Source organism: Nasonia vitripennis, chromosome 5 (genome assembly GCF_009193385.2).
Source record: "Nasonia vitripennis strain AsymCx chromosome 5, Nvit_psr_1.1, whole genome shotgun sequence".
In the NCBI taxonomy this organism is placed as follows: Eukaryota; Metazoa; Arthropoda; class Insecta; order Hymenoptera; family Pteromalidae; genus Nasonia; species Nasonia vitripennis.
The window spans coordinates 4593441-4621402 of NC_045761.1; the positions used below are offsets into that span (position 1 = coordinate 4593441).

General features: G+C 49.1%; 1 protein-coding gene across 2 annotated transcripts in view; it reads right to left on the reverse strand.

Annotated features, from left to right (window-relative positions):
* LOC100679306 overlaps positions 1–27962 on the reverse strand; it is a 59120-nt gene that overhangs the window by 29793 nt on the left and 1365 nt on the right. The window lies entirely within an intron of this gene.

Here is a 27962-nt window from a genome sequence, read left to right on the forward strand (position 1 = left end):
GGCCCTTTCTATGGGTTTGTGGGTTCCTCGTGCGCGAGTATTTCTAATTCGATGCGACATGATCATTGATGGCGGGTGTTACCTGGCAGGAAACGACCGATTTTAATTACGAAGTTATTTAAGCCAACGTTTTTCAACAGTTAATGCGATTTCAGAAGGAATGATTGAAATGAGAATTAAGCCGGAGTGCTTTTCGAAGTTTTCGCTGGAAAAATGAAAATTCGAGGTAAAGTAGAGCTAAATTTATCTAACGTAACGAAAATGCTGGAGCGGTCGTGAGATTTTTCATCTGCGGATTATATCTTATTCCGCCTTCCGTGGAGCGGAGAACCGCCGGTTCGAGGCATCAAATAATTGGTAGGGATAAAACTATCTCGGGACGATATAGACTTGTCAGTTCCGTGAAACACAACAGAACCTGACGTGCAATCACTTCAACAAAGACCTTGCAAAAAAAAAATTCACAATCTCATCACTCGCTCGATCGAAAGCACACGAAAAAAGCTCATCGAAAAATCCAGCGCGTTAATTTCCCATCGCATTAGCCCAAGCGAAAGCTGCTCGCCGACGAAAATCCAATTCAGCCGCGTCACTCTCATCATCGGAGTTCGCGCTCGCATAACGCACAGAGAGAAAGAGATGTGTGTATATATATATATATATATATATATATATATATATATATATATATATATATATATATATATCGGGGCCGCGTGCGCGCATAGACGCATACATACGCTGTATAACTTCGTATGGCGCGCGCGCGGCATATGACAAAGTGCGCGCGTCCGTTTATTCGGAATTTCAAGCGCGGATTATTTCGGCCGCCGGGCGCGCGAGGGCGAGTGCGAAATCAATGTCAAAAGGCGCGCAGGATGTGCGGCCCGATGAGCCCCAGACTCGACTCTGCAAGCTCTCGGTACATTTATCGCGCTTCCGGCCCCGCCGATATTCCAGACACGAGGAGGGTCGTTTTGATTTGTTTGACAATTTTTGCGCGAACGAAAACACTCGCGCGCGCGCGGGAAACGACCGGTTACAGAGGTTTCTGTTCGCAGCGCGATGTGATGCGCTAATCTGGATGCGGCGTCGATCGATAGCGATTAAAGCACACAGGAGCGCGTTTGTCCCTAATAAAGCAGCCCACCGCGGAGCAGCGAATTCTTTTCGGATCGGCTGCACACGCGCTTGAAATATCACGCGCCGCGCACGATATATAAGCCCTTCCGAGTACTCTGCGCGTGTGTAACTCGCAAGCGCGATTAGCGGAGGTGTCGGCGCTGATTAAGTTGGCCGCATGCAAATCGCGCGCCGTATATATTTCAGGAGAGTACAGCGCGCTCAGATAAACTGGCCTAAACGATGGCGCGCTACCACGCGCGGCCTCCTTAATGCAACTCTACTCTTTTCTCTATGGGCTACTGCTCCTCTAATTAGACGCGATTTATCATAATTGAGCGCGAGGGCGATTATCGAGGTCCCCTGCGTGTGTGTGTCTTCAGGGTAGGAGACTTATAGATCTCGGGCTGATTTATATTTACTCCTGCGATGTCCGGCATATAATTGGCTCCTCCGCGTGTGTACAGGCTGCTCCCGCTGCGTTGCAATCAGCCCTCGCGATAGAGTTGTTGCTTTCGCGCCGAGAGCTTGCGCGACTCATTAAACGCGCTCGTTATTTCAGAGCTGGTTTACACGCGCGCTCCGGTAATTTCGGCCGCGAGCTAGCTTTATTAATTGTCAAAGTTTTAATATACACGTATACTCAGTCCCTCTATGTTAGTTATACTCTCGTATAGAGTCGGGAAACGAACGCTCGTATTCCGCTGCGGAGAAAAATGGAGTTTTCAAGCTCGATGAAAATCAAAGCTGCGAGCGAGGCAAGCGAGCACGAAAATAATACTGCAGCCGAGCGCTGTTTTTCATACCGCGCGAATAATAGTAATAACACGAGAGAGGAAAGCCTGCCCATGACGTTTTCGCCCCGCGTATACACTTTCGCTCCTTCTCCCTCTCGGCCTGGCTGTTATTACGCAGGCTGACCCGTTCACAATGCAGCCGGCAATTTCTCGACTCACTGGCTGCCTATGGCGTATCACAAATGAACTACAAAAGTCCGACTGTGCAGCAGGCGTGTGCTGCAAACTCGTCGGAATTCAAGCGTCGTTCCGAGAGTGCGTCGTTTCCTATTGTCAAGCGTGAATACGCGAGCGAGCGCATTACCGTCCGGTATTCGACCTGTCATTGCCTCGTCAGCGGCGCGTCACGCGCTTATACGCGGGTTTGTGTATTTGCGGCGATCGTCAAGAATCGCGCCTACGTAGACGCGTTCGCTGAATGAGCTTGCAGTTTTCATGCTACGTAGAGGAGTCGCTCGAGCGTTTCGAGGAATATATTTTATCGCAGCTTTCACACTGGATAGGAGAGTTAACGTATTGGAGTTACTGGCTGGAGGATGTTGGTTGAAAATTTAAGGCGGAAATTGCATTTGAAAGAGTCCTCCGTTTGGACACTGAGGGTAATTGAAAGGGAGTTTTGTTTGTTTAATGATTTCTGACAACGAGGTCGCAACGGAAATACGATTCATTCATTGTATTCCGATGAGGAGGGTTTGAATCGATGCGGTTTTCAAGCTCGAAACACGTGTTTTATTAGAAATGAAAATTTCACTATTGAATTACAGTGATTCAACAAAAAGCATTTACAATTGATCCAATCAAAATCGCATACTTTCTATTCCCGTTTCAGGTTTTTGAGGCTTCTCCGAGACAAAAAGTTAACGCTCTCGGAAAATACCGCACCAACAGATGCTCGCCGATCACCGCAACGAGACTTTTTACTAATTCGACGTGTGATGCTTGTCAGTTGGAAAACTAGGTACGATCGAGTGCGATAATATCGGAGAAAGATTCACAACGTGAAAAGTTGAATTAATTAGTTGCTTCTCCAGTTCACGAGTCGAAATCGTCCCCGACCTCATTAGTTGAACTAATTCCCATCGGAAAATGTAGAGCGATAGAAGAATACCCAGAAATGCATCAGAGTCATTTCCCGATCAATTATTTTTTCTAATGAACCGCTGCAGAAGTACGGAGTGATTAATTTTCGTAAACCAGCAGCTCTGCCTCCTCCTCCCGCGCGGAAGAGAAAAAGAACGCGAAGCCGAGGCGCGAGGAAAATTGTTGGCCGCGCGCATTAAACGCACCGAGGCGTAATCTAATTTCTTCTAATTAACCGAGCGCCTCCGAATGAATAAAAGTTCGCCCAAAGGGAGCAAAGCCCGTGGAATATAGAGAGTAAGGGAGAGAGAAAAGGAAGCTAGAGCAACTTCATTGTGGTAATATCCATAAATTCGCGGGGGATCCAATTTATTATCGAAAAACGATTACGCGGGAGAAGCTCGGGCCGAGAGCGCGGGCGCGTATAGAGCGAAGAAAAAGGATGCGAAGCCTCGACGGGGGGAAGAATATAACCGCGCGCGCGGCGCTACAACACGTGAATGCTGATCGGCAACGAGTAGCGAGCGCGTGCGCATACATACGAATAAATCGGCATCGGCGCCCATGTACGCGCGGCGAATACCTCGTCTCGACGATTTATTATTTCGACTCTCAATCCGAAGGCGGAAAAAAGAACGAGAGAGGCAGAGAAAAAGAAAGAACCATGGCTTTCAGCGTATTATACACGCTCAGCCGATTCGCACTACACACTACGGCGGATTCAATCCTCTTTTCGGGAGGTTAAGCGCGAAAATTGCGTATGCAAATACGCCGGAGGGACAATTTGCGAAACTGATAGAGCGAAAAAAAGAAGGTCAGAAGACAGAGAGAGAGAGAGAGAGAGAGAGAGAGAGAGAGAGAGAGAGAGACTCTCCGCGCGTGCGGGAAATGAGATAGCGAGGTCGAGGAAAATTGGCCGAAGCCTCTGGAATAAAACGAGGGGGAGAATGAATGGAAAAAAGAAAAACCCCGGGAAACAAGCGGCCGGTCTTCGATGTTGTGGAAAATTGCAGCGACTTTTCGCGGCCTCGAATATCGGGCATGCACGTACGGGCGCAGCGTAATGACTCGGGCACGAATCCATTTTTGGCTACACACTCGTCCCCCTTTATTCCCTAATCCGCGCGCCGGAGCCAAAAAGGAGAAAAGAAAACGCAGCTCTCTCTCGTACCGCGGTTGAATCCCAACGACTTTTTTACGCCCATCCACGCGTACAGCAGCTCGGAGATTCCCGAATAACGTCGATCGCGCTAATCCGGCGCGAGGAGCGAATCCCACACATCACTCTCTCTCTCTCTCTCTCTCTCTCTCTCTCTCTCTCTCTCTCTCTCTCTCTGACTTTGCCGAGAGATGGAGAGAGAGAGAGAGAGAGCGAGGATAAAAAAAGGCCCGATAGGGTGTCGCGCAACACACGACGGAGACGAAGACGCTTGGCGGAGTGCTATCTCTCTCGCAAGACTGAGAGGGACGGCAGCGAGGCGTAATGAGTTTCGAGCTGTATACGATATCTCGGCTCCATCTCAAACTAATTTCTAACAAAGTTCGCGTCCCTCTCTTTCCGACCTTGTTGCAGTGGCGCGTTTGTCCGCGTTTACACGCGCCGCTCCAGACTCGAGGAATCAAAGTTTCATCTTGCCCCCCGCCCGCGCGACGGGCCCGAGTTTTGCTGTCTACTTCGCGATTAGCTTCTTCTTCTTCTTCTTTGACTTCGCCGCCGCACCAGTGGTTGCTTTGTTTAACGCACCGAGGCGAATACCAAGTGTAAGAACTACAGAGCTTACGCTTCCGTGTGACGTACGCGAATTTCGCGGCGGTAACGAGGCATGAATCGCTTTTGTATGCGCTAAATCGTACACGCACATTGTCCCAGAACTATTACAACAATTGATTGGGGCTTCGCCCTTTGGCCCTGAGGCTTAATTACCGATTCAGGCCATAAGCTCTGCCTTCATTAACGCGGCTGATCAAAGTGCCGCCGCCACGGCGCAGTCTGTAATCCGAACGATCGGCTTATTGGCCGCTGGCATTGATTGGAATTCATAAGACGGTTATTTCTACGAGATTAGATCCTCGATATCGATGATAACGAGGATGATGCTCGCAACAGATTATGATAGAAATTTTCTCTCAAGCTACTGTACGTTATAGCGATACGTGATGCGATAACGATCGATTCAAATCGTACATGCCGATATAACTGAAATTCATTTCCAACCTACGCGCCTAATTAGTCACCATATAATACTTTCTCGCATAGCTTCTCAAACTATCGATCGCTTGCGCGCGACATTATGCGAGTACACGCGCGCTCGAGGTAATTAACCGCGGGTGCAATTCACGTGTATAGCCGAAAGAGCGAGGTGCGGTGAAATCAATCCGCTGGCGCACGTAAAGTCAATAAACAGTCGTCCCGCGTGCGGGCTTTCGCCGCGGCGGCGGCGCCTTTGACTTAGGAGCTTATGCTGCCTGGGTACACACGCCGCGAGAGCACACCGAAGCGCATTTCTAATGCACGGGAATATACATTGCGGCACGTGCGCGCGCGCGCTCGAATGCCTCGATGATTGCAGCGCGAGCGCGATAGTCCGATGCTGTGTATACGTGTATGATACACGTGTAAGGCGCGACTATAGGTACTACTGCCGAACGAAACCGTAATTGAGTGCATATTCCTCTGCCTGTGTATACACGCGGCATCGTGCGTTATCGCGGCCGCGCACCGATAACCCAACGATACAGCTCCGTTCGTGGGTGTATACTGTAACGGTCCAATCTGCCGTCGGAGGGCCTTTTACGGCGCGCGAATTGATGGATTGATAAAACTGGGTTGTGCTGTACGCGCTGCGAGAGATATACCTTAATTTATTCTCCGCGAGCTCTTTTTTTACCCCGTATAACATATGTAGGCATCGGAGAGCTTTTTACGCGTTAATAATGCGTATCGCACGGAAGCCATCTGAGTATTTATCGGCGCGCCTATAAAATTCTATAAATTTCTGATATTGTAATCTGATGGGATAGAGAGAAAAAAAGGGAAGCGCGCGATAAAAGTCGCTGATGAATTACCGAAGGCTACACAGGGGGCAAATATTGAATAAGTAGCGCGAGTCGTTGTTTAGTCAGACGCGCTCGTGTGTATACGGATCTTACTTCGCGGCTATATAGAACTTGTCTCGCGCGCGAACGAATGCAGAAGTTTCGAGCCGCGGGCAATCATATCCTCGTCAATGATTCACGAAAGAGCGCAGCAGCAGACAATTTCGGCCTCGTCAAAGTAAACCGTCGATGGATGTGCCATACTAGTGAGTTAATAACAGAGAAAACTTACCACATCCACTCTTGTTTAACGATCCGCTATAAATTTTCCACCTCCTCTCTCGCGAATATATCCTTCCGGCGCCCCCCCCCCCCCCCTTAGTTTCCACCCCACCAGCGCTATCTGCAAATACAGGGAGAGAGAGAGAGAGAGAGAGAGAGAGAGGGCACGCGCACACTCGCATGTGGGTATTCCGGCGACATTATAAATTCTCTTACTCGCTTCCTTCCTGCTCTCTCGCGCGAGCAACCGCTTCTCTCTCCCTCTATTCGGTATTTTCCGACTACCTAGAGGGCGAAGGATGTGGAGGGTGAGCCCGCGCGCGCGCGGCGTCGCTTCATAAAAGAGAATTTGCCTTTGCTCCCAAGTGTCAACGACGGGGGGCGCAAAGTGCACGTTAATTAAACACGCCTGAGAATCAGCGCCGCCACCGCCAGTCGTTGGCCTCTCCTCGTCTCTCTCCCTTTACTTTTGCCCCTCGCCGACGACGAGGCCGCGGCGCGCGCTGCGTGCTTCTCCTCGCTAATACGCTGTACACCCTGTGCGCTTCCGGGGAAACGCGGGGGCGACGACGACGGCGATGACCCGCCGCGTGGTGCACATATTGCGATTTATTCCGTCGAAAATCAACGGGGAATTTTCATTCTCTCGCGCGTCGATCGAAGAGCTCCGGGGCATTTCCAGCCGGTCTCTAGAAGCTTCTGTGATTACACACACGCGTCCCCCGCAAGCTCTACGTCTTCATCTGTAGCTGCTGCCGTTCCCGCCTCTGCCGTTCCATAAGGTATCCGCAGCGTAGCAGCAAACGGTAATTGAGTTGCGCGCCGCTTCCTGCGCGAATGCCGCACGGAAATGTGCCTTATCGCTGGCCTCGTTGCGGAAAATTTCTCCCCGGCCCATCGACTTTAAGGAGCGTTAAGCACAATGGACGCCGTCGTGCAAGTATCGATATCTTTTCCCTCTCCTTGGGCCTTACCACTCGAACATTCATGAAAATTCACGATAACGACGCGGAGACTTTGCCTTTGCTTTAGGTGAACGATATAGGGCAGTTATGCATGGAAATAGCTGCCGCCACCGCAGCCAGTATAAACGATAATGATTTCAAGGCGTGTCTGCGGTGCTTGCAAGCTCCAAGTTGTGCGGCGACACGCTCGTCTTTTGCTTTTTCATTCTTATGCACGGACGATTGATTTTTTTTACGCGCCGACGTTTGGCAAACGATACGGAAAACTTTCGGTTCGCGAGTGCGATCCTGCTATACAACCGAGAAGCATTTATTGACGTCGTGCTAGCGGACGGCGCGGCATTCCAAAGCAGCTGTAAGCCCTTCGTGTTTACAATTCAGTACAAAAGTTTCGAGCAATCAGTGTCACAAGTTGTGCCACGAGGGGGAATATTTGGCAGAGAGCGTTCTCGAGGGTTATAAATGTTTAATCACCGGGGCGTCGAGCTGGTTACGCTTTTGATTGTCGGGGGGAAGGCTGATGCATAAACGAAATCGAGCCGCGCGCACGCGTGCGGTTCATTGCGCGAAACGCTATACGTGTTTACTCGTTTTTCAAGCGCTAAATGATCCCTCGTCAACAATGAACTCCGACGCGGCATGTGCGCGCACGGCGTAAATAAAGTCCATCGAGAGCTAACGCTCTTCCTTTTTAATTAATTAAAAAGTTTACGGCTGCAGCGAGCGATCGCGCGAGCACATTTATAACCGTCGGCCACTTCGTATAATTCGTTATCGGCCGGCTGCAGCTCGCGCGCGAATTAAAGCGTCCCTCGCACATCCTCTCCTGTATATATAATATGTATAAAAGTATAACGCGTATATATAAAGTCCAGGACGTTAACGAGCCCGAATGGATCGGTCTGGCTCGCGCAGTTTTATATATACACGGAAGTTAAATGCATTTAATTCAGCGAATGCAAAGCAGCTCGCGGCGCGGGCAAAGATTCTCATATTCCTCTTATTTGATAAGATCCATCACAACTTTCTAATTTGAAAAGTCCTCGCGGTCCTATTATCTCGCGCAGAGCCCCTTTCATCCCCGGGTTTATATATACAGCTGCAGCGGCGTAAGGGACACGCCAACTTTCACATTCTGATCTTTGAGCTTTCGCGAGTGGGAAAAAAATTTAATAAGACGCCTCTAATGCTCTCTCTCTCTCTCTCTCTCTCTCTCTCTCTTTCTCTCTCTCTTCTCTCCGGGATTACAGCTTTCTCCGTGGCCGTATTTCCTCGGCTATCGCGTCATCTCCGCTTCCGCGAGAGCGTAATTATCGCGTTTAATAACTAGAAACTTATTTGATGGACGACCCTCGCGCGCGAAAGAATATAATATACGTATATATTAGCGCCCGGCTCGCGAAAAACACGGAGAGCACAAAGCTCGTAATTCAGAGTATACAGCCCAGTCGATTACCATAACTCTCGGCGCATCGCGATTCCTCTTCGGTGTGCGTAATAGCCAACAGGTCCGGGCTCGGCCATCCCTCACACCGGGGCTCGTTTGATTTTCCGAGCATTCAGCCGTCCTACTAATACGACAGCGGAGGTCATTACGCTCGATCCGCTGCGCACTCCCGATTTGCGCGTGTGTCTGTGTCCGTATACGCTTCTACATTGATCAAAGCCGAAGTTCTCCATTTCTCCGCTGAGAAAAAGGACGCCGCTCTTTAGCGCAATGCGCGACAGCGTTAAATGGCCAGCGTCGTTCCGCCCGCTGGGTGTACAAGCGCGCTCGGAGTGTGTTTAGGCCCTCGGGAGTAAGGGGGGAGAGTGTATACCTGCTCCGTTAATTTATATTAATGCCGCAGCGACAAGCAGGCGTCTGCATTTGCTCTCTCTCTTTCTCTCTCTCTCTCTCTCTCTCTCTCTCTCTCTCTCTCTCTCTCACTCTCCGCGTAGCTTTGCATAGTCTCGCGGCTGGAAAATTACCGCCCGGTATCTGCTGGCCCCTGCGCTTTCTTGAGTTCCCCTTTTCGTCGACTCGCTTCTCTCTGCCACTCACTCCTGTATAAACTTCATCGTTTACGCGAGAGCGATCTTTTTGACTGCGTACACCCATTAACGGTAATTATACACCGATATGATAACCGCAAGCGTGAGCAAAGGTCTCCCGTGGAGTTTGGTCAGAAAACAGCGGGGCCGATGGTACAATTCCGAGAATCGAGAGCTGATTCCGGATAGCCGTGGGGCCGCATTGATCTGGGTCGAGACCGATTCTCTGTGGCTCGATAAAACTCGGATTCCTGATGTGCCTATTTTCCCTCTGTCTCTCCTTCTCTTTCTCTCTTTCCATCTCGATGGTGTAGAGATATTTTTCACAAGTCGCGCCTGAATTATTCAGACGCGAAGAGCGTGACAAATACTGGGTCAAAGAATAAACTCCGGAACGCCACAGTGAGCGCAGAATATCTCGCGGACTTGTATATTTAAATGTGGAATACGGGGGGAAGACATCGTTAAAATAACCTTTTTCATCCTTTTATTTCGAGACGCCATTATGCTCGTCGCTGCCGCTGCTGCTGTTTGCGCGAAACCAATTACATCGCACAAATACGCTAAGCCCGCGTGAAAAGTGAGAAATCCTCCTCGACTCTTTACCAGCTCATCCCATTCACTTGAGAGATATGTCTATATAATTGAAAGCGCATAGTGCTTCGGTATACACGCGCTGCAATCGCAACATAAAATCAAGCCTCGGGAAACCGAACCGGCAGCTTCTCGAGACAAAAGGAGGAAAAAAAATTGCCCCTTGTTAGCGAGTTACAGAAACTTCCTCACTTTTGCCTCAGCCTCCGTGCCCGCACCTTAAAGACGAGGAAAGAAGGAGAAGAAGAAGAGAGAGGCCACGCGACGTGTTTTCCGACATTTCCATAGGCCCCGACGTTTTGCCCCTTTCTTCCTCCTGCTTCTCTCTCTCTCTCTCTCTCTCTCTCTCTCTCTCTCTCTCTCTCTCTCTCTCTCTCTCTCTCTCTCTCTCTCTCCTCGACTCGCTGCTAGCAGCAATTCGTCCGCTTTAGTCCTGAAAGAATTTTTTTCTTCCTTATCGCCGCGCCGGAGCCGTAAAACTTTCGGTCTCTCGACGTTTACGGCTTGGCCCGCAAGCTCAAGACTGTTGCTGCCCGAGCTTCGAGGGCAGCAATAATTGCCATCTGAAAATCGCCGGTTTTTTCTTTCTTGCTTGCTTGCACCGCCACTTCGCAGCCTCGGCGCAAGAACTCTATTTTATTTACTCAACCCTGTAAGCTCCGAACCCGCTTGCTCGGCGAGCTTTACGATGCGACTACGGCTACGGGAGCGTGTCGGTGATCTCGTTCGCGGAGCCTTGATTATACGCGCCATTATCGCGCGACGATGATAAGGATTGATGTTGACCGAGTAAATATCGTTCTCCGCGACGCAGCATAAATCATCAAAAATTCAATTACCAAAAAGTTTCGAGTAACCGAAGGAAGGAAGCCGAAGCCGAATGGAAGTTTCCTCTTAACTGGGACGCGAGCACGCGGGCGGCTCGAGTAGAAATTATACACTTAAGAGGGAAAATTTAATCCCCCCTTCCTCCCCAACCACCGCCGACGCCGCAAGTATAAGTTCATTATTGTCGAAAAGTTAAAGCTCGCGCGGGCAAGGAGAGCGTAGGAGTGCGCGCGCAAGCACGAGATCGAAAAACACTTTGGCAAATTGACGTTCGATGCGGCACGAGCGATAAGGCAAGCGAGGCCGCATACAGGCGATAAAAAGTAAGAAAAAGCTTAGTTACAAATAAACTTACGATCGAGTAATTGAACGCCAGCGCGGATTCAATCTCGCTCGGGGATCTCCTCGGCAGCTCTAGAGCTGGCGTCGTTCAATCACGATCGCGCTGCGACTTTGATTCCCGCGCTGCACTGGCGAGCTTTTCGCTCGCCCGCGAGAAGGCAGGGAAAAACTCGATGATAAAAAGGCACCGCAAAAAAAGGGGTTAGAAGTGAAAGAGTCTGTCGATGGCCGAAGAAGGAGCTACGGAGTGAGAGAGAGAGAGAGAGAGAGAGAGAGAGAGAGAGTAGCGCAAACATTCGCGTGTTTACGGGGAGGCGGCCGGGCCCCTCGTAAAAAAGCTCGCTGTGTACTCGGGCATCATGGCTGGAAATTACGGCTGGTAATAATTCAGGACGAAAGTCGCTCTTTCTTTTTCCGACTCAACGACGTGGACTGCTTTTTTCGTCGACTGGTGGAGACGTAACTGGGACGTGCCGTTACAGGTGGCAGTAGACCGCGCTCAATAATGTATTACGCTTTATCCTTTAAATAACTGAATGTAAGCGTCTGATGTGCTTGCAAGCTCGCGGATATCGAGAGGTCGTCGAACCCATACTGATCGTAGCGTTTCTTAGTTCTCCGCGTGTGACTTTTACCAAAGTATATTCCAAAGCTTTCGCGACTGATGACGATAAAGCTCCCCCCTTTTCGTTCTCCTACTCGGCCACTTGCATCGACGATGCAACGTGATCAGCCACTTTCCCCGCTGTTGACGTCGTCGAGTCGGTGTTTACGTCGGCAGCCGCCGACGGGTAAATTGAATATTTTCGCGAAGGAAATTGCGTTATTGGAGTTCGCGCGCGCGGCGAGGCGCCTTCAAGACTCGGACGCAGATTGAGCGCTTGATTGAGTGTACCGAAGGCCGTCGATAAGTAGATTAGCTCTCGCCCGCTAAGTTACTTAGCTTGATTTTTCAACTTTTGGCCGGGAAAGCTCAGAGAAAAAGAGAGAAAGAGCTCCGCATTCGATTAAGCGGCTTCGATCGTGTTTTTGCGCGCGCCGTCGCGGAAGATTTTTCTAATTTCCAATTATTCCCGAGCTCAGCTCATTTCGCGAATTTATCGCGCTAAAGTCGATAAACTTGGTTGTTGCGAGCGAGTTAAATTTTCGACGAGAGGCAATTAATTAAAAGTTCGATGTTGTGTTCGCGCGCGTCTGTTCTTGGAATTGCGCAAAAACGAGAAAGCGAGAGAGAAAGGCGTCGTTAATGTAAGGAAATCACCGCGGCGGGGTACGATCTTTGGCGAGAAGCATTTGATCAGCAGAGCGTGATTTTTATTGCATCGAGAAGTTCGAGACCCTCGAAACTCGCATATCGCTGGCTGCAAATCCAATTAAAGTTACTCATAAATCACGTTACGGCGCAAAGCCGAATAAAAATGCATCGGGGGAGGGAGAGGGCAAAGGGCTTCAAAGAAAATTTCAACTCCTTGCTTAAACTGTAAGGCTCCTCTACGCTCGATCGACATCGCGTTTTCTCTGTGCTCACAGAGAGAGCCAGCCGCAGCAACCACTGACCGTTCGGGGAAAAATTAATCAAGCCCGCTGCAGCCGTTGCTCAAGGCGGAAAGGCAGCCTTTTTCTCTCTTTGCGCGACCGATCGTATAGGTGGAACACGAGCTTTTTAAGCTTTTTAAGCTCGCCATGGCTTCCTTTCTTTCGGCGGCGGCGGTTCTCGCGTTTGCCTCCCCCCCCCCCCTCTCTTTCTCCTTTGGCGCGTTCAGCCGCCGCTACTCATGAAGCGAGCGAGAGAAAGACGAAACGTGAGTTCGCAGTCACGTATAAACCATAAAGTAGATCGTACACTCGTCCGTACAAACGTAGCGGCGAGGCGAGCTTGCGCAAGCACGGCCCTCTCTCTCTCTCTCTCTCTCTCTACCCCTCGACGCTCTTTCCACGCGCGCACGAGGCCGGCTTTCATAATGAAGAAAGTAAATTCACTTCACACAGGACGGCAGCGCGCACGGAAATCTTGATAACGAGGGAAAAAATACGATTACTAAGCTCTTAGCTGCTCGAGTTTTCGCCCCTATCTGAAGCGAATCGTTTTTAAAAAACGTGACGCACTGAGAGAGTCGAGTAAATGGAAAGCGAGAGAGAGACTCTTTCGCAGCTATCTCGCGATGAGTTCGAGCAGCGCTGGCGCGTGTATGTGTGCACAGCCGTCTGGCAACTGCAAAGGAAAGCCACTTTATTGCGCGATCTTTCTCCTTTCGTGCTCGATTCTTTCGCGTTAATTGAAACTAATGCAGGGGGGAAAAGGGAAGATCTGTACACGCACTTTGAATACGCTCGCCTTGATGCCGCTCTGCCGGGCGGAGTTGGCAAATTAAAAAGTACTCGCGAGCTTTTTTTAATTTAGTTATGTTAATTCGTAATTACAAGATGAAAACGAAAGAGCTTTGCGTAGGGGACAAACATAAAGTGCATTAAGTTTTGCTTTTCCGATATTTTTAATGACTTTGCCAGCTTCTCGGAACACATGCGACGCTAAAGGAAAATTGCTTCGTTTCTGGAATTTTCGTTTTTTTTCTACTTTTTCATATAGTTGTGAGTAATAAACGTATTTAGCTTCTGCTTTGAGATGCGATTACGTATGCGCATATTTAAATAAGATTGAAAAATCGTTAGCTTTCAATTTCATAAAAAAAAATTGGTAAAACTCGGTTATATCAATAGACTAATGGAATTAACGAGCTACGGTTCGTCTTCAATTATTCTGGAATCGAGGTCATGCGGTGATGCTTCGATAAATAATTTATTTAATCGATGATAATACACGTACGAGTATCAACGATTAAAAACAAATTAAATATTAAAGTTTCCAAACCCAATAATAGTTTGTCGACCTGTATATACAACGAAGGCGATTGTCCGATAATCAAGCCGCGTGATTCGTCATTCCGACAAATGATATTTCTTCTTCGCGGGAGCCCAATAACGACCCTTAATAACGGTAAAAAAAACGGCCCTAGTCACACAAGCTCCCCGAATCAAGACATCACACGCCAATAACTCGTTCGCTTACAACTTCCGCCGTGTGTATACAGGAGATTTTTTTCGCGAGCTTTCGAGTCAACTCAATCAATTAACAATCCCCCAGGGTCATTAATTTTCCCGATACCCCGCCGATCACAAGACCGACAGTCCAACTTTTTCCCCGGTTTATTGGGGGCGAGCTTTATTTGCTTCCGCGAGCGTCTTTTACTTCCTCTCTCTCTCTCTCTCTCTCTCTCTCTCTCTCTCTCTCTCTCTCTCTCTCTCTTTCTTTCTTTCTTTTTCCGGAAAATCCATATGAAGCCGCGTGTTCGTGCGCGCCGCATTTACGCTTCCGTGATGTCGGGGCTATATTTCACAAAAGCTCGGGAGGTCCCGGTCTTATCAGTACCCGCAGCTAGTCTGCGCAGGATGAGAGAGTGAGAGAGAGAGAGAGAAAGGTCGGAAAGAGAGTGCTATAGGTGTGCGTATGTGGCTTTCCGCATCGAGTGCTCGCGTGAAGGCTCTCGTTGGCTCGGATGCTTCTCTCTTCCCTTTTATTTCTCGTGGCGCTCGAAAGCTCGACTTTCCAATTATTCAAATTGATACTTGATATAGAGGCTGATTTCATCGGCATTAATTAGTTCGGTTCATTTTCACACGTGAATATTCGATCTCGTTCGGGCTATATTCGTGGAGGGGTGACCGGTGAAAGCGCGCGCAAAAACGGAAAAAATGGCAAGCATTATAATTCGCGGATTAGAAGCTTTTGACGGTCGCGATGAAATTCGATCCGAAAGTACTTATCGGCCGCTGCGAGCTTTGGGCCGGCAGTAGGCTTGACTCTACACAGCCGATGCAAACTAATTAAAACTTGATTATCGCTCCTCGAGAAGAGTTTCCCCCTTATAGTCGTTCGGATCGATTCTCTTATTATTATTATTAACGATATCTCTGCCGATTACGAGTTTCCCCCCTCCGGACTCTTATCCTGCTCCGGCCATCGTTATATCCTGCTTCACGATGAGTGAAGCCCAAGGCCCCGGAGGAGTGACAATAGACGTTATAGCGGGAGTATAGAAAACGGCCTCGAAATTTGCACCACACTGCAATTAGACGGAGCGATGGCGATGGTATCGGCCCCGACGTTAGAGCGCGAGAGACTCGACGCTCGGGGATTTGTCGCGATTAACTGCATCCGAAAGAGACACCGTCTGCTCCGGGAGCTACGGGAATTCGGCTCGAGATGTAAGTGGCACTCGTTGTTTGACCGCTAAGCAGTGGTCCGTCGAGGATTTGCCCGAGTCTGTTGCGTGACTGCGATGCTATCCGTCTGGACGTAAATTGGATCCGTCTGATGTGCTCAACCGACTTATTTTTCCACAGAGCGACTTTATATACTAAAATTAAATAAAATTACACTGTCAATTACCCGTCTAACCAGTTAAATTATACCTCGGGCCGGCAACGATTCCGATTGAAATTCAATTAACTCGCGCAATCTCTGCTCCAGAAACCGAGCAGCCTGCTCTCTTTTTTCCCTACCCCCGGCGCAAGCACGCCGCGTGCATTATAACATAAAATATCGACTCTCCCTGCACAGCTTTTGTCCTTCCGGCAACGAGTGCATGATCGAGTTCTACAGCGGTCCAATCTATCCGTCCGATTTCGAACGCGACTCGGAATGAACTGGCCTTTTTGCGCGTGTTTATTCGACCGAACGACGCGCGGTCACAATGAAAGAAATCGATGCGCGCATCAGGCCTCCGGAGCTCCCTTTCTCCGCGATTTAAACGAAACCTGATGCGCGGCGGCAGTAGCGCCGATGAGAGAAGGGGAGAAAAAGATAGCTTCTCTCGATCGTCGCGCAGATTGATCGCGCGCGGAGGCGTATATAGCGCGCGGCGGCACAAATTACGAGATTAAACGAGGATCCGATAGCGATTTTTTCGCGCGCGCAAATAGCCGACGGTATAGCGGGCTACATGTGCGGTCGGGTTAAGCCGCGGCCGGAATAGGAGAGCGAAAAAAGCACCACTCACCAATCACGTCGAGCTTTCGCCTCTGCTGCGCCCGCTCTCGAGCTTTTTTCTTTCCCCTGACTCTCTCGTCTTGGCGCAGAGTCGGGATATCGGGGATCGTTTACCTTTTACTCGAGCGATAAATTAGGGCTTAAGAGCGCGCGTGCTGCGTCGAATCGGCTAATCGCGAAAAAAGCTATTCGTCCGACTCTCTCTCCCTCTCGGTGGATGTACTATTTAGAGACGCGTCCACTAATTCGATTCCGTCGATAGACGCGGGGGATAGCTCATCCCCGGCATTACCGGTCCATTCTTCAAGAGCGCGGGGCGTAATTATATTCCGCGTCGGCCGTCGCCGGCCCAGCGCGATGAATGACGAGTGAAGGCGGCTCTCGGCCGCGCACGTTTCCCGCATAAATCGGGCGTCCTGCTCCTCCGCGAGATGATAAAGCCATTTGCCTGCCACCTATATACACCTACTCTAACGGCATGGTTCTCTGTGTGTGTGGAGCTATGCGTCAAACTCTCCTCTCTAAATCACATCTGGGCTCTTACTCGGTACGAGCGTCCATTTCCGCTTTCAATAAATGATCGCGCCGCCCCGCCGGCCGTTTTATACACTCGAATCGAACCGCGGCGCAGCTTCCCGAAAATTTTCAGATTGTGGAAGGATTCCAAGTGGATATGGCTCTTTCAATACCCCGCGCATATAGATATGCACGAAGCTTTATACTAAATTACGCCGAGCGAACGTACACGGGGCCCGGAGTGAGCGATCGCAGTTTTGAGGGGCTATTTTTCCTCGCGGCGGACTGAGCGAGAGAGTATCAGGTGCACGTGATGAGCCTCGGTAAGGAGCTTCCGAGTGAGACGTATGCCGTCGCGCGGCTGATTTTCTCGATAAGCAGAGTTTTATCAACGACGCGTACGCTTTCTCTATGCTTCATCTGTTTCCAGAGGCAGCTTACACACACGCCGGGCGTGTAATGATACAGGTGTGTTCCATAGTCGCCAAATCCGCTTTTGAATAATGAAATTCACCGACGCGTCGCAGCCAATCGGCTTTCACTCCCTCGCATACTGTTTTCGATTATCTGCCGCATCGGCTTGGAAATTAATTCGCCGAAATTTCACTCGATATTGCACGTAATTCGAGTAAATCATCACAACGACGAGCTCCTACGGCGACGCCTCGAAAAACACACATCAACGAGCTCAAAATTCCGACGCTGTCCGAGAAAACTCGCCCCGATGCGCGGCAGTGTAGGTATTACACACAATACACGCATTACAACACGACACAGCTGCGATTCGGTTAGACTCGCGTGTGCACCGCTAAATACGTTATAACGCGCACGCGAAAAGCTGTCGCGCTCCGCTGACGATGAGCACCGTGCGCCAACACATGGCCCCCCCTTTCTATTATATACAGCACTACCGCTGCCGAGTCGTGCAACGCTGCACTGACATTCCTTTATAGGGGATGTTGCGGCTGTACCGTAATTTCGTTTTATACGGGAACGGGCTATTTCTCCGAGGAGGCTAATGTAATACACTCGCGGCGGAAATTATCGTGGAAATTATCGTCTCTCTCTCTCTCTCTCTCTCTCTCTCTCTCTCTCTCTCTCTCTCTCTCTCTCTCTCGACTCGCTCTCTGTGGTAGAAATATTTCGCGTAACCCTTGGCCGTTGCGGCAAGGGTATTATATACAGAAAAAGAAGTTTGTACGCATAGACGATGCACACGTAACTCCGGACACGCAATCGTCAATAATATATGAACGAGATTTGCGGTTTTCCGGTATATCGTTTATTTTATTCGCCAGAGCGCATCGTCTTCTCTCTCGGATTACGAGGCGGTGATTTTTTTATTGCGTATACCCATATGCGTACAGAGTCGGGGATACGGAGGGACGACTTTGAAATGGATTTTGCGCAGCGTTTCCTCACCTGGAACAGAAATGGAAAAAGACACATGTAGCGACGAGGCTTCAACTACAGCGGGGAGGAATATATACAAGTTTCGTCGGAGTTACGGGAACTCGCGTATTATAATCTCGCGGTTGCGGGGACGTAAACTTTGCCTTATTCATTGTTATGTACTTCGCATAATGGATGTGTATCAGTATAAAAATATAGCATCGCTCACATGTTTCCAATATCCGATACGCGCATTAAGTGCAGCGGAAAACGTGATCCGCAGCCCAACCACGGCCCTAAGGCTGTGTACCTCATATTGAATTATATATATGTGTGTGTGTGTTATATGTGCCGAATATTTAAGATCCGTTGCAGCCATGAATAATGCCGCGAAACGCTAATTGTATATACGACGGCTGTATACAGCAATAATTATTTGATGAAAAAAGCAGCAGCAGGAGAGAGAGAGAGAGAGAGAGAGAGAGAGAGAGAGAGAGTGAGAGAGAGAGAGAGAGAGAGAGAGATCGAAGATCAGCGCTGCGCATCGAAATAACTCTCGGCGGGTAAATAGATTAAAGGCAAAACACGGGAATACACAAAAGCCATAAGAAAATTACGGCTCTATACGCTCGCGGCGAGTTAACGTTGTATTAAAAGACACAGAGTATAATATCGCGGAAACATTATATCACAGAGGGCATATAAATATTAAAGCACATTCAACATCTTTTTATCGTAAATTGCGCGCTATATATACACAATCCATGGAATATAAAACGCTCCTCTTTTTCCCCTCCTCGACACAGCGGCATCGAGAAATATTCCGCGATTTTATCGGCAGCCACGGCCGCAAACGCCAGCTATCATCCGTCCGCATCGCAGCGACGAATCTCTCGAGCCCATCTCTCCCGCAAAAGTGTCTCCCACACAATGGTCCACCTTGGCGCTTCGGCAAAATACAGAAAAATCGGCAGAAAACCAAAGCAGCGAGAGGTGTAGCTATATATACGAATACACACTCAGAGGACAACATCGCCGCCCATCTCTCGCTTTTTCGCTGACGTCTGGGCTGTCGCGTCTCATCGCGGCGCACTTTATGTATCAGCCGCGTCCATCGATCTATATAGACGCGACGAGGAGGCAGCTGGCAACCTGCCGGTTATAGACGGCACACTGTGTGTGTGTCTATGTATATATATATATATATATATATATATATATATATATATATATATATATATATATATATATATATATATATATATATATATATATATATATATATATATATATATTATATATATATATATATATATATATATATATATATATATATATATATATATATATATATATATATATATATATATATATATATATATATATATATATATATATATATATATATATATATATATATATATATTATATATATTATATATATATATATATATATAAAAGGCCGCGAGCGACATCGACACGGTAATTGAGGCGCTTGCTGCTGCGCTGCTGTCCTTTCCGCCTGGGCTGCCACGACGGCGGCTGCCTACTGTCTTGTCTTGGCCCTCAACCCCCTACACTCTACTGGCCCTATTGTACGGCGCGTCTTTGCGGAGGTGCCGACTGCTAGTTGAGGGGGAGGGCGGAGGGGTACGAGCGACCGGTGCGCCCTGTATTAGCATTTTCGACAGTCACCTCGTTGAGTCTGTTGGAATTTTTGACGGCTATAACGTATATACGTTATCAGTGAGCGTAACGGTTTTTCAGGCTTGTCAAGGATGTCGCGTGTCTGAATCGATAATGCGGGCATTGAGATTTCAAATATATACAAAGTCGTTGACTCCGGCGAGTTCGGCAGGGGGGATATCGAATTAATAATCACGCGCGCGATTCACGTGAATAACCGTAAATAATATGCCATAATATCGATCATTAAGTAGGATGGGTTGGTAATTATGCGATGTATTGTGCATTACAGACAATTCGTAATAATTATGTGTAATATTCTACGAAATGCGGAACACGCGTATACCTCTAAACAGTCTCTATCTAGCATGCGTAATATACCCAGAAATTATCAACCGCAATAATTTCACCGTTATATCTTTCTCTCTCAGTCCTCATTAATTCGGTAATTCGCAATAATACGCCAACCCTTCGCCCGAGCAAAACACGAGCCTCTTCGACGACATCGGAAAATTCCAGCCCCGCATACGCAGCGAGCCCGCGACCCCATCAGACGTCCGCGAACTTTACACAGCCGACGTTCGCGGAGTCGAGTAGCTCTCGTCGGCCTACTGTAATGCATAATGTAGAAATCGCGAGGAGAGAGCGAGCGCATAATTTTCCTATGGCCAAGAACGTGTAATTAAAGCGACGTTCAGAGCATCGTCCGCTGTATATATACCACTATAGACGCTATATGCTCCGGCGTAGCGTCTTACCCTATACTCGCGCTCGTGGCTCGTGGCCCGTGCCTGCACACTCGGCTGCGTGCGATAATGGCCGCGCGATATGCCCCGCGCTTCTTCTTCTCCTTCTTCTTGGGCTTAGGACCGTGACTGGCGAGTTTCGCCGACCGAATTTCCTAAGCGTGCCTCGTTTTCTCGAGGAGTATAGGATATTGCTGTAGAGTCGCTTCGTTGATAGAGAGAGAGAGAGAGAGTCGCGATTATTCAGAAAAGAAATTTTTATAAACCGAGGAGATTGCGGGGCGAACGAGGTGCGCGCGCGAGCGCTGAAATTTTCTGTATTTCATTCACTTTTTACCGAGAGGGCGCAAACGAAGGAGCGCGCGCACAGGTACTGGTTATATTAATGAATAAAAAAGTAAAAGCCAGTCGTTACGTTTTACGATACTTTCCCGAGTTTTTACAACCAGCCTCGATTGCCTTCCAAGAGAGAGAGAGAGAGAGAGAGAGAGAGAGAGAGAGAGAGAGAGAGAGAGAGAGAGTCTGGCGAGAGGATGAAATTGCCAAGAATTCCCTCGTGAACTTTGACTTAATATTCCCCGACTATATTGCCGTTTCCTATGTGTAGCGCCAGTCGAGCGTGTACGTATCAACGATGTATATTACAAGCTCGCCCGGTGTAGCGCATAAAAAAATTCCGGTGAATTTCGGAAAATTCTCGGCAGCGAGCTAATTAGCCATAGTTATACACGGTATTCATGCACATTTATGTGTGTTTATCAACAAAAAAAAAGAAGAAATTAACTAATATAACGAGCTCTCTCTCTCTCTCTCTCTTCCAAGTGCAATTCAATTAACGGCTTGTTTATACTCGTTATACCGAGCACACACACACTGGCTTATAACCCATCGACCTTCGCAGTCACGCACGGCTCACTCGTCGAGCAACTCGTGGGGGGAAAAGGCCGCAGAGCACATCAGGCGGGCCTACCGAAAATCGTGGAACAAAAAAGCAGAAAACCGTAGCGCGCGTTTATCTCCGAATACGAGACTGCCGAGGAGTGGTCTGTCCCCCGCCCCGACGTCGAATGCCTTTCTACTTCAGGAATTACCCCACAGCAATTTCCGGAAGCCAGCACGACTGTGTATGTATATAGATCGACACTGACCGGTTATAGCTGCCAGGCGGCAGTAGAGAGATAGGTGCAATGAAAAGTCAGGGGGTCGACGCGTGTGTTGAAAAAGGAACCGAGAGAGAGGCGGCTCTGATACTCCGATCCTTTCGCGTAGGTATATACATATATATATACGCGTGTCTGCATGTGCGCGCGCCGGACAGAGCCATTATCTCGGCCGGAAGCGGAAGCGCACTCGGCTGCTCACCCGCACCTGGCTTGGCTGTATATACTGCACACGCGCGTATATCTCCTACTCTCTATACACACACGTACATACGCACGACGTCACATTAGGCGTGTCCCGCGTGGAAATAAAGTTTTTGCGCTCTCCCGCGGATTGTAAATACACGCCGGATTTTTTGCCCCGCCGCATCCCAGCAGCAGCTTCGTAGAATGCAGTTTTCGTGTCGCGCGAAGACACGCTATTTTTTTTTTTTTTTGTTTTTCGGGGCATCAGCTAGCTCTCTCTCTCTCGCGTGTACGCGCGTCCTCGGAAAAATGATATCCTTCGGCTCGTTAAATCGGGGCGGGAAAAAAAATCGGGAAAAAGCGCAACAGCCGTCGATCAACGACGCGAGGATGACTCGTGAAGTATACATAGGTGTATACGGACGTACAGTGCTAGTCCGAATCTGACATATGAGCGCAGACGGACGTTTCCTCTTTCGAGATCGACGACCTCTTTCTTGCAATCTCTATACGTTACTCACTACATACGTTTTGCTGTGTGCGTAAAGCACACTGGCCTGGCAAGTCACGGTGGCTACAAGCTTGAGCTTCGTCGAAATTGAAAAGCTCGCAGCGAGCTTTGGCCGCATTTTTCGGCGATTGTTAGGGACAGAACTTGGCGGTGATAGATTTCTCGTGTCGATGCAGCAGCAGCGGAATAAACCAGAGTCTGGCAGTGATGTATCTCGGAATAAATGCGTTTCTTGCTGCTGGCCAACTGCTTGACAGCCGGGATGATTAATGTCGCCTGTAATTTCGATTTTTGTACACCAATTTGGAACATCCCTTAGGATCGGAATTGGAATTATAATCAGAACTGGCATAAAAAAATAACGGATCGCACACTCCCGCATGCACGCTCCTTATCAGCGCCGTAAAAGGCCCGCGCTCGGACCCGCAGAAAGAATGAAGACACTTCGCAGGCTTCGCTTTACGCCTATACCGCTCGCTCTACTGACCCGGCGCGCCAATGATTATAAATTTGAAATGCGCGCGCACGCCGGGCCTGGTTTTCATCGCGGGCGATAAAAGCCAGCCAGAGCTCTCCTCTCGCTATGGGGCGAAGTTATCTTCCTCCGTATGACCGAGAGGCGTTATATTATCGTCGTCCTTCCTATGCGCGTTTATGCTCTCCACCATCGCGCGAAAACGACAGCCGTCCGCGAGCCTATGCGTAAAGTCGCGAGAAGATCTCTTCCCCGCTAGTATACGACGCGTCGTGGATAGGAGAAATATCTTATAAGGAAAGCAAAAAAAATTAAAAGAAATTCTAATCGAACTACTAACACTCGCCCGTTCTTCGTTACAGCTAACAATGGATCGAGCGACCGGCCAATGCACCGACAAGCATCCCAAACCGCAGAAAGAGAGAAAAATGCAGCCAACCAGAGGAAGGACGTCGCGTTATCATCGCTCGCAGCAAGCTCGAGTGTGAAATCAAGTAGGAAAGCGGATAAAGCCAGGGAAGAGGCGAACGCACGTAGTACAGCGCTGCCAGAATGAAAGCGGAGGAGAAGGGTAGAGTCGACGGGCTATGCGTGTGCGGTAGCTTTGGGGAGACGCTGTCGTCGCTGCTGCAGCTCCGCCGGGAGAGAGAGAGAGGGAGAGAGGAGCGGAAGCGGAAACCCGCGAAATTCTTCCTTCCAACGCCAGAGACGCCACTCCAGAGGGGGAAGGGGGAGGGAAATGCCGGGCTCGCGAGGCTCGGATGCTTCGCGCGCGCGCGAGAGAGGCGAATTTCACTCTGCGTGACAGCTCGCTTTAACCTAATATAGAGAAAAGGGGAGAGGGTGTGGGTGCGAAACCCTGATTGCGCGGGATATCTCCGCGGGTTTCTTCTCCTCGCGCTGTGACTTTAGACCCTCGGATGCGATTGTCGTGCGGTTCACCGGAGAGTTTGTACTGCGGCAAGGGCTGAAAATAAATCCGGCAAGAGCGCGCGTGTACATATTGCAAAACTTCTCGTTTTAGCTCACTGAGTTTTCGAGCGACGCCCTGTGTGCTACTGCTAATCATAGGACGGACGGATTTAAGCGCGCTGATGAAGAGGGCCCGAAACACCGAGCGTCAATTATTACAGTACACGGGATGAGCTATTCAAGGATCTAGTTCAATATAAAACAAGGCGAGATTTCCAAGCGATTCTTTTCCTAAAAATACACAATACCAGCAGCAGTAGCAGCACAGGGACGGGGAGAAAAGCCGGAGCGGTGCAAAGAGAGAGAGAGAAAGCAAAACCGATCCCGTATACGCCGCCAGTAGGGGCAGCCGTTCAAAGTCGCGCGTTGAGAGGAGGCAGGGTGTCGGGCTTACAGCTTAATGAGTTCGCGTCGCCCGCTGAGCCCTCGAGTTAACACGTGCCTCGCATGCCCAGATTGCCCGGCACTTAAGGCTTCGTCCCCCCTCCTCTTCCTCCCATTTAAAACCCTACACCGCACGCGCCGAAGCTGCGCTGGGCTATCGGTACACCGACTGACTGTTATACATATACACTCACGGTACACTGTCTTATATAAGGTGGGCGGCCACAGCGCAAGAGAGAGACAGAGAGCTAAATTAATGGCGGTGGAAGCCGTTCAGCCGGAACTAAGAGGATTCACGGGTCACCGCGTACTTCTTGAGTTATGCTCCAATCGCGCGCGATACACAACCCCGAAGCCTGAAAGTCGGAGGCAGATAGTAATCCTCGGCGCGCGACGAAATCGAGACCTGGTATCGCGGCAGGGCTGCTGCAAGCGGGAGGGGGAAAGCACAAGACAATGGGGTCGTCTTGAAAATTTGTCGCGGTTGCAAGTAAGACGACCGCGACTTCTTCTTCTTCTTCTTCTTCCTCTTTCTCGTAAAGGAGTCGGTTAGTTCTCCGTTGCGAGAGTAAGCGATAGCTACTCCTCCGCAAGGCTACGGTTACGCTTACGGTACTATATTCTCTCCGCGCAGCGTTTATACTCTGAATTAAGGGATCCGGTTATAGCTGTCGGTCGCGGATATTATTAACCCCCTCGAGGCTCTCGGGTTGTGTAATTTTATAGTCCACGTGTATTCTCCAGATTTTTTCGGGCTAATTACTTTTTCAGCAGTTTATTCACGGAGAATCTCATCTTTCCGCTGATTCGATAGAGTCGCTCGCTTTCGTAAAGTGGACTCGCCACGAGAATAACTCGCCGACGCGCGTGTAAAAAACGTATTAATTGGACCACCAAATCCACGTATCCTGTACACGTAAATAGAGCCTTAATGGAATATTTCGGCAACCGTAGTCATGTAACGAAAATAAACTTTCGACTCGCGCGTACTAATCCCGGTGACATCTCTGAAACATCGCATGCGCCTTTTATAAAGTAACTCGAGCATCCGCGCTCTTATCGAGATTTCCACTTATACGCGCGCATTCCTCGACAAGCGAGAGACTCAGTTGCGCGGCGAACGTCTGCGCAAATAACGCTCCGGTCGCTCTAACTCGAAGAGTGTATACATGTATACACGTATAGAGACGCTCTCATCGGCCAAGAGAGGACGGATTTGCGCTATTACAAAGATTGTTTTCCAGCCTGGCTGCTGTCCAAGGCGCGGCGGCGGCACTGTGAGAGCGCGATCTAAATTCTCCCCCGTTCCACGGCTACACTGTGCACTGCTCGCTAGTGCAAAAGTGATTTCGCTCGGACAATTAAATTAAAAGACCAGTTGTATGCCGGGGGAGAAAAAGCCGGCTCCAAGTTTTATCGGATTGATCGGTTTGTTTCTCGCGCCCCTTCTCTCCTTCGCGCCTATTTCGAATCAACGCGGGAAGTGTGTATAACTATATGTATACTCGCGAACGCGCGCTCGCGATGAAACTTGCCGCTCGAGGGTTAAAATTAAAAGCAGGCCGAGAGCGTTTTTCCCATGCTCTCTCTCTCTCTCTCTCTCTCTCTCTCTCTCTCTCTCTCTCTCTCTCTCTCTCTCTCTCTCTCTCTCTCTCTCTCTCTCTCGGGAAGTTTCGAGTATTTCGTGTCACGTAACCGCGTGGCACACATATCTCGTCCCATCCGAACTCGCTGGCAAATTCGTTCTAGCGGCCGGATGAAAAGTTGCCTTTCCGCCGACGGCTACAGAAGAATCGGCTCTTGTGTGTATATCAATTCCGAGGACAAAGCTGCACTGTACACTATACGTGCAGGCCTAAAATATAACACGTCGAAAGTAAACCGATTTTATTCTTTGACGACTGCACGAAGAAAGGCTGGTGTTAAAAAGAATTAGGCATTCCTTATACTTGGCCGCCGCTGCGGTGTGTATTATTATTCAATTCGACGACGCGCGCGGTTTTCGAATTTAACAATCCGGGCCAGAATTTATGCGCGATAATAAAACGCACCGCGAGAGAGAGAAACATCATCCGCCCACGGGTCCGTGGCGTAATAAGAAGGGGCTCGAGGATGAAAGCGAGCTATAGAAATCGCAAAGGCTGATCCGAAATGACCGGCTTGAATTAAGGAGGCCGGCTATTACGCTCCATCATGAATAATAGCCATGCCAAAGTGCCTCGCTACTATAGTATAGCCGAGGTTTTGCTCGTTTGCAAGCTTCTCTCTCATGAGCGCGACGCGACTTTCGAATATTTATAAGCCGGCGTTGTCTTTGCCTTCATACATATACGTACGGCTATAGTACACGCGTGCAGTGTGTGTGTGTGTGTGTGTAGCGACATTTTTGCTCGTTAAAATTCTAATCGCTCCCTACATACGATGAAGAAACTGGAACAATCCGAGCTTCTTCTTTATTACACGTGTGTATAAGCTGTGTGTCGTAATAAGGGAGCGCACCATTAGACGACGCAAAAGAAGGAAAAACAGTGCGCAGACTCCCGGAATGCGGTTTAATTATATACCCGCGCGCGCTCCGTTTTAGAACGAAAGCTCGAAAGCTCGTTGCCGGCGTCGTCTCCGGTGCGCACCTTTAGCTAAGAATAGATGTAAGCTCTACTCGCGTCTACCGATGAATTTTCCATCTTCCTATGCCCGACTGTGTGTGTATTCAAACCGATCGCGTGAATTAATTAAAAACGTAAACTCGTAATACCGGTAAGCTCTGTAAGTGTATCATAGTATTCTTTAAAACACAAAGCTCTCTCCGCAAAAGCAGAGACCCTGAACTCGTACAGTGTACTCCGAGAGCTTTAATGTGGCACACATACGCATTCATTTAATTCTGGCCGCTAATTAACTATTTACGGCTTTGTGTGTCACAGGCGCTTACACACAGAGCAAGAGAGCGAGGAAAGAGCGGAGGGGGTCGAGCGAGATAAAGAGTCTCGGCTGAAATCCGCGGAGTCGGCGCTTTTCGAGTGGCCTGTACCGATGAAGAGCGTCGAGCCACCCTACGCTCTCTCTTTCTTACTCTCTTTCTCTTTGATGCGTTTTTATACACACGCGAGTCCGAACATTGTGTGTGACCCAATTCCCGCGAGCGCCGCTTATTCACAGCGGGCGGTGTGCTTGATGCATGTTCAGGGAAAAAAGAGTGAGCGAGAAGAGGCGATGAAAAGCATACGAGGCGCATTAAAGCTTTGCGGTCACGGCATCCCTTTCTTCTCCTACCCCTAGAGTCCCAGGCCTTTTAATCCTCCGCGCGCTGTACTACAGTCGCTTTGCATTCGACTGATCTCTGTGGCATATTTTTTTCGCGCCCGAGGATTATAAACCTCTACTCAGAGCTTGACGCGCGGCGACCGGCTATATTATTCATGAGGTACACAAACACGTTCGATTGAACGAGCTTGGCGGATGACGATTATGCGGGGATTTCGAGAGGGTTAATTTCCCAGAGCGCGCGGTAACGGGCTTCGATCGATCGGTCGACGTCGCTCATGCGGTTCTGGATTTTGAATGTATAATTCAAAAATTACCGCCACCGCCGTCAACATTTAAATACACTGCAAATACACAGAACGATAAATTACAATGAGTCGAGATTTAAATTAACGACGACTGACACATATGCAAAACGAGAGCGGCGCTGCAGCAACGAGTCCCTGGCAAACGACGTCAATTCGATAATGAGAGCGCTTCATTCATGTCACTCGCGAGCGAGCGAGCGAGCGCGGGCGCAGCGAAGTTCAAAAATAAACATCA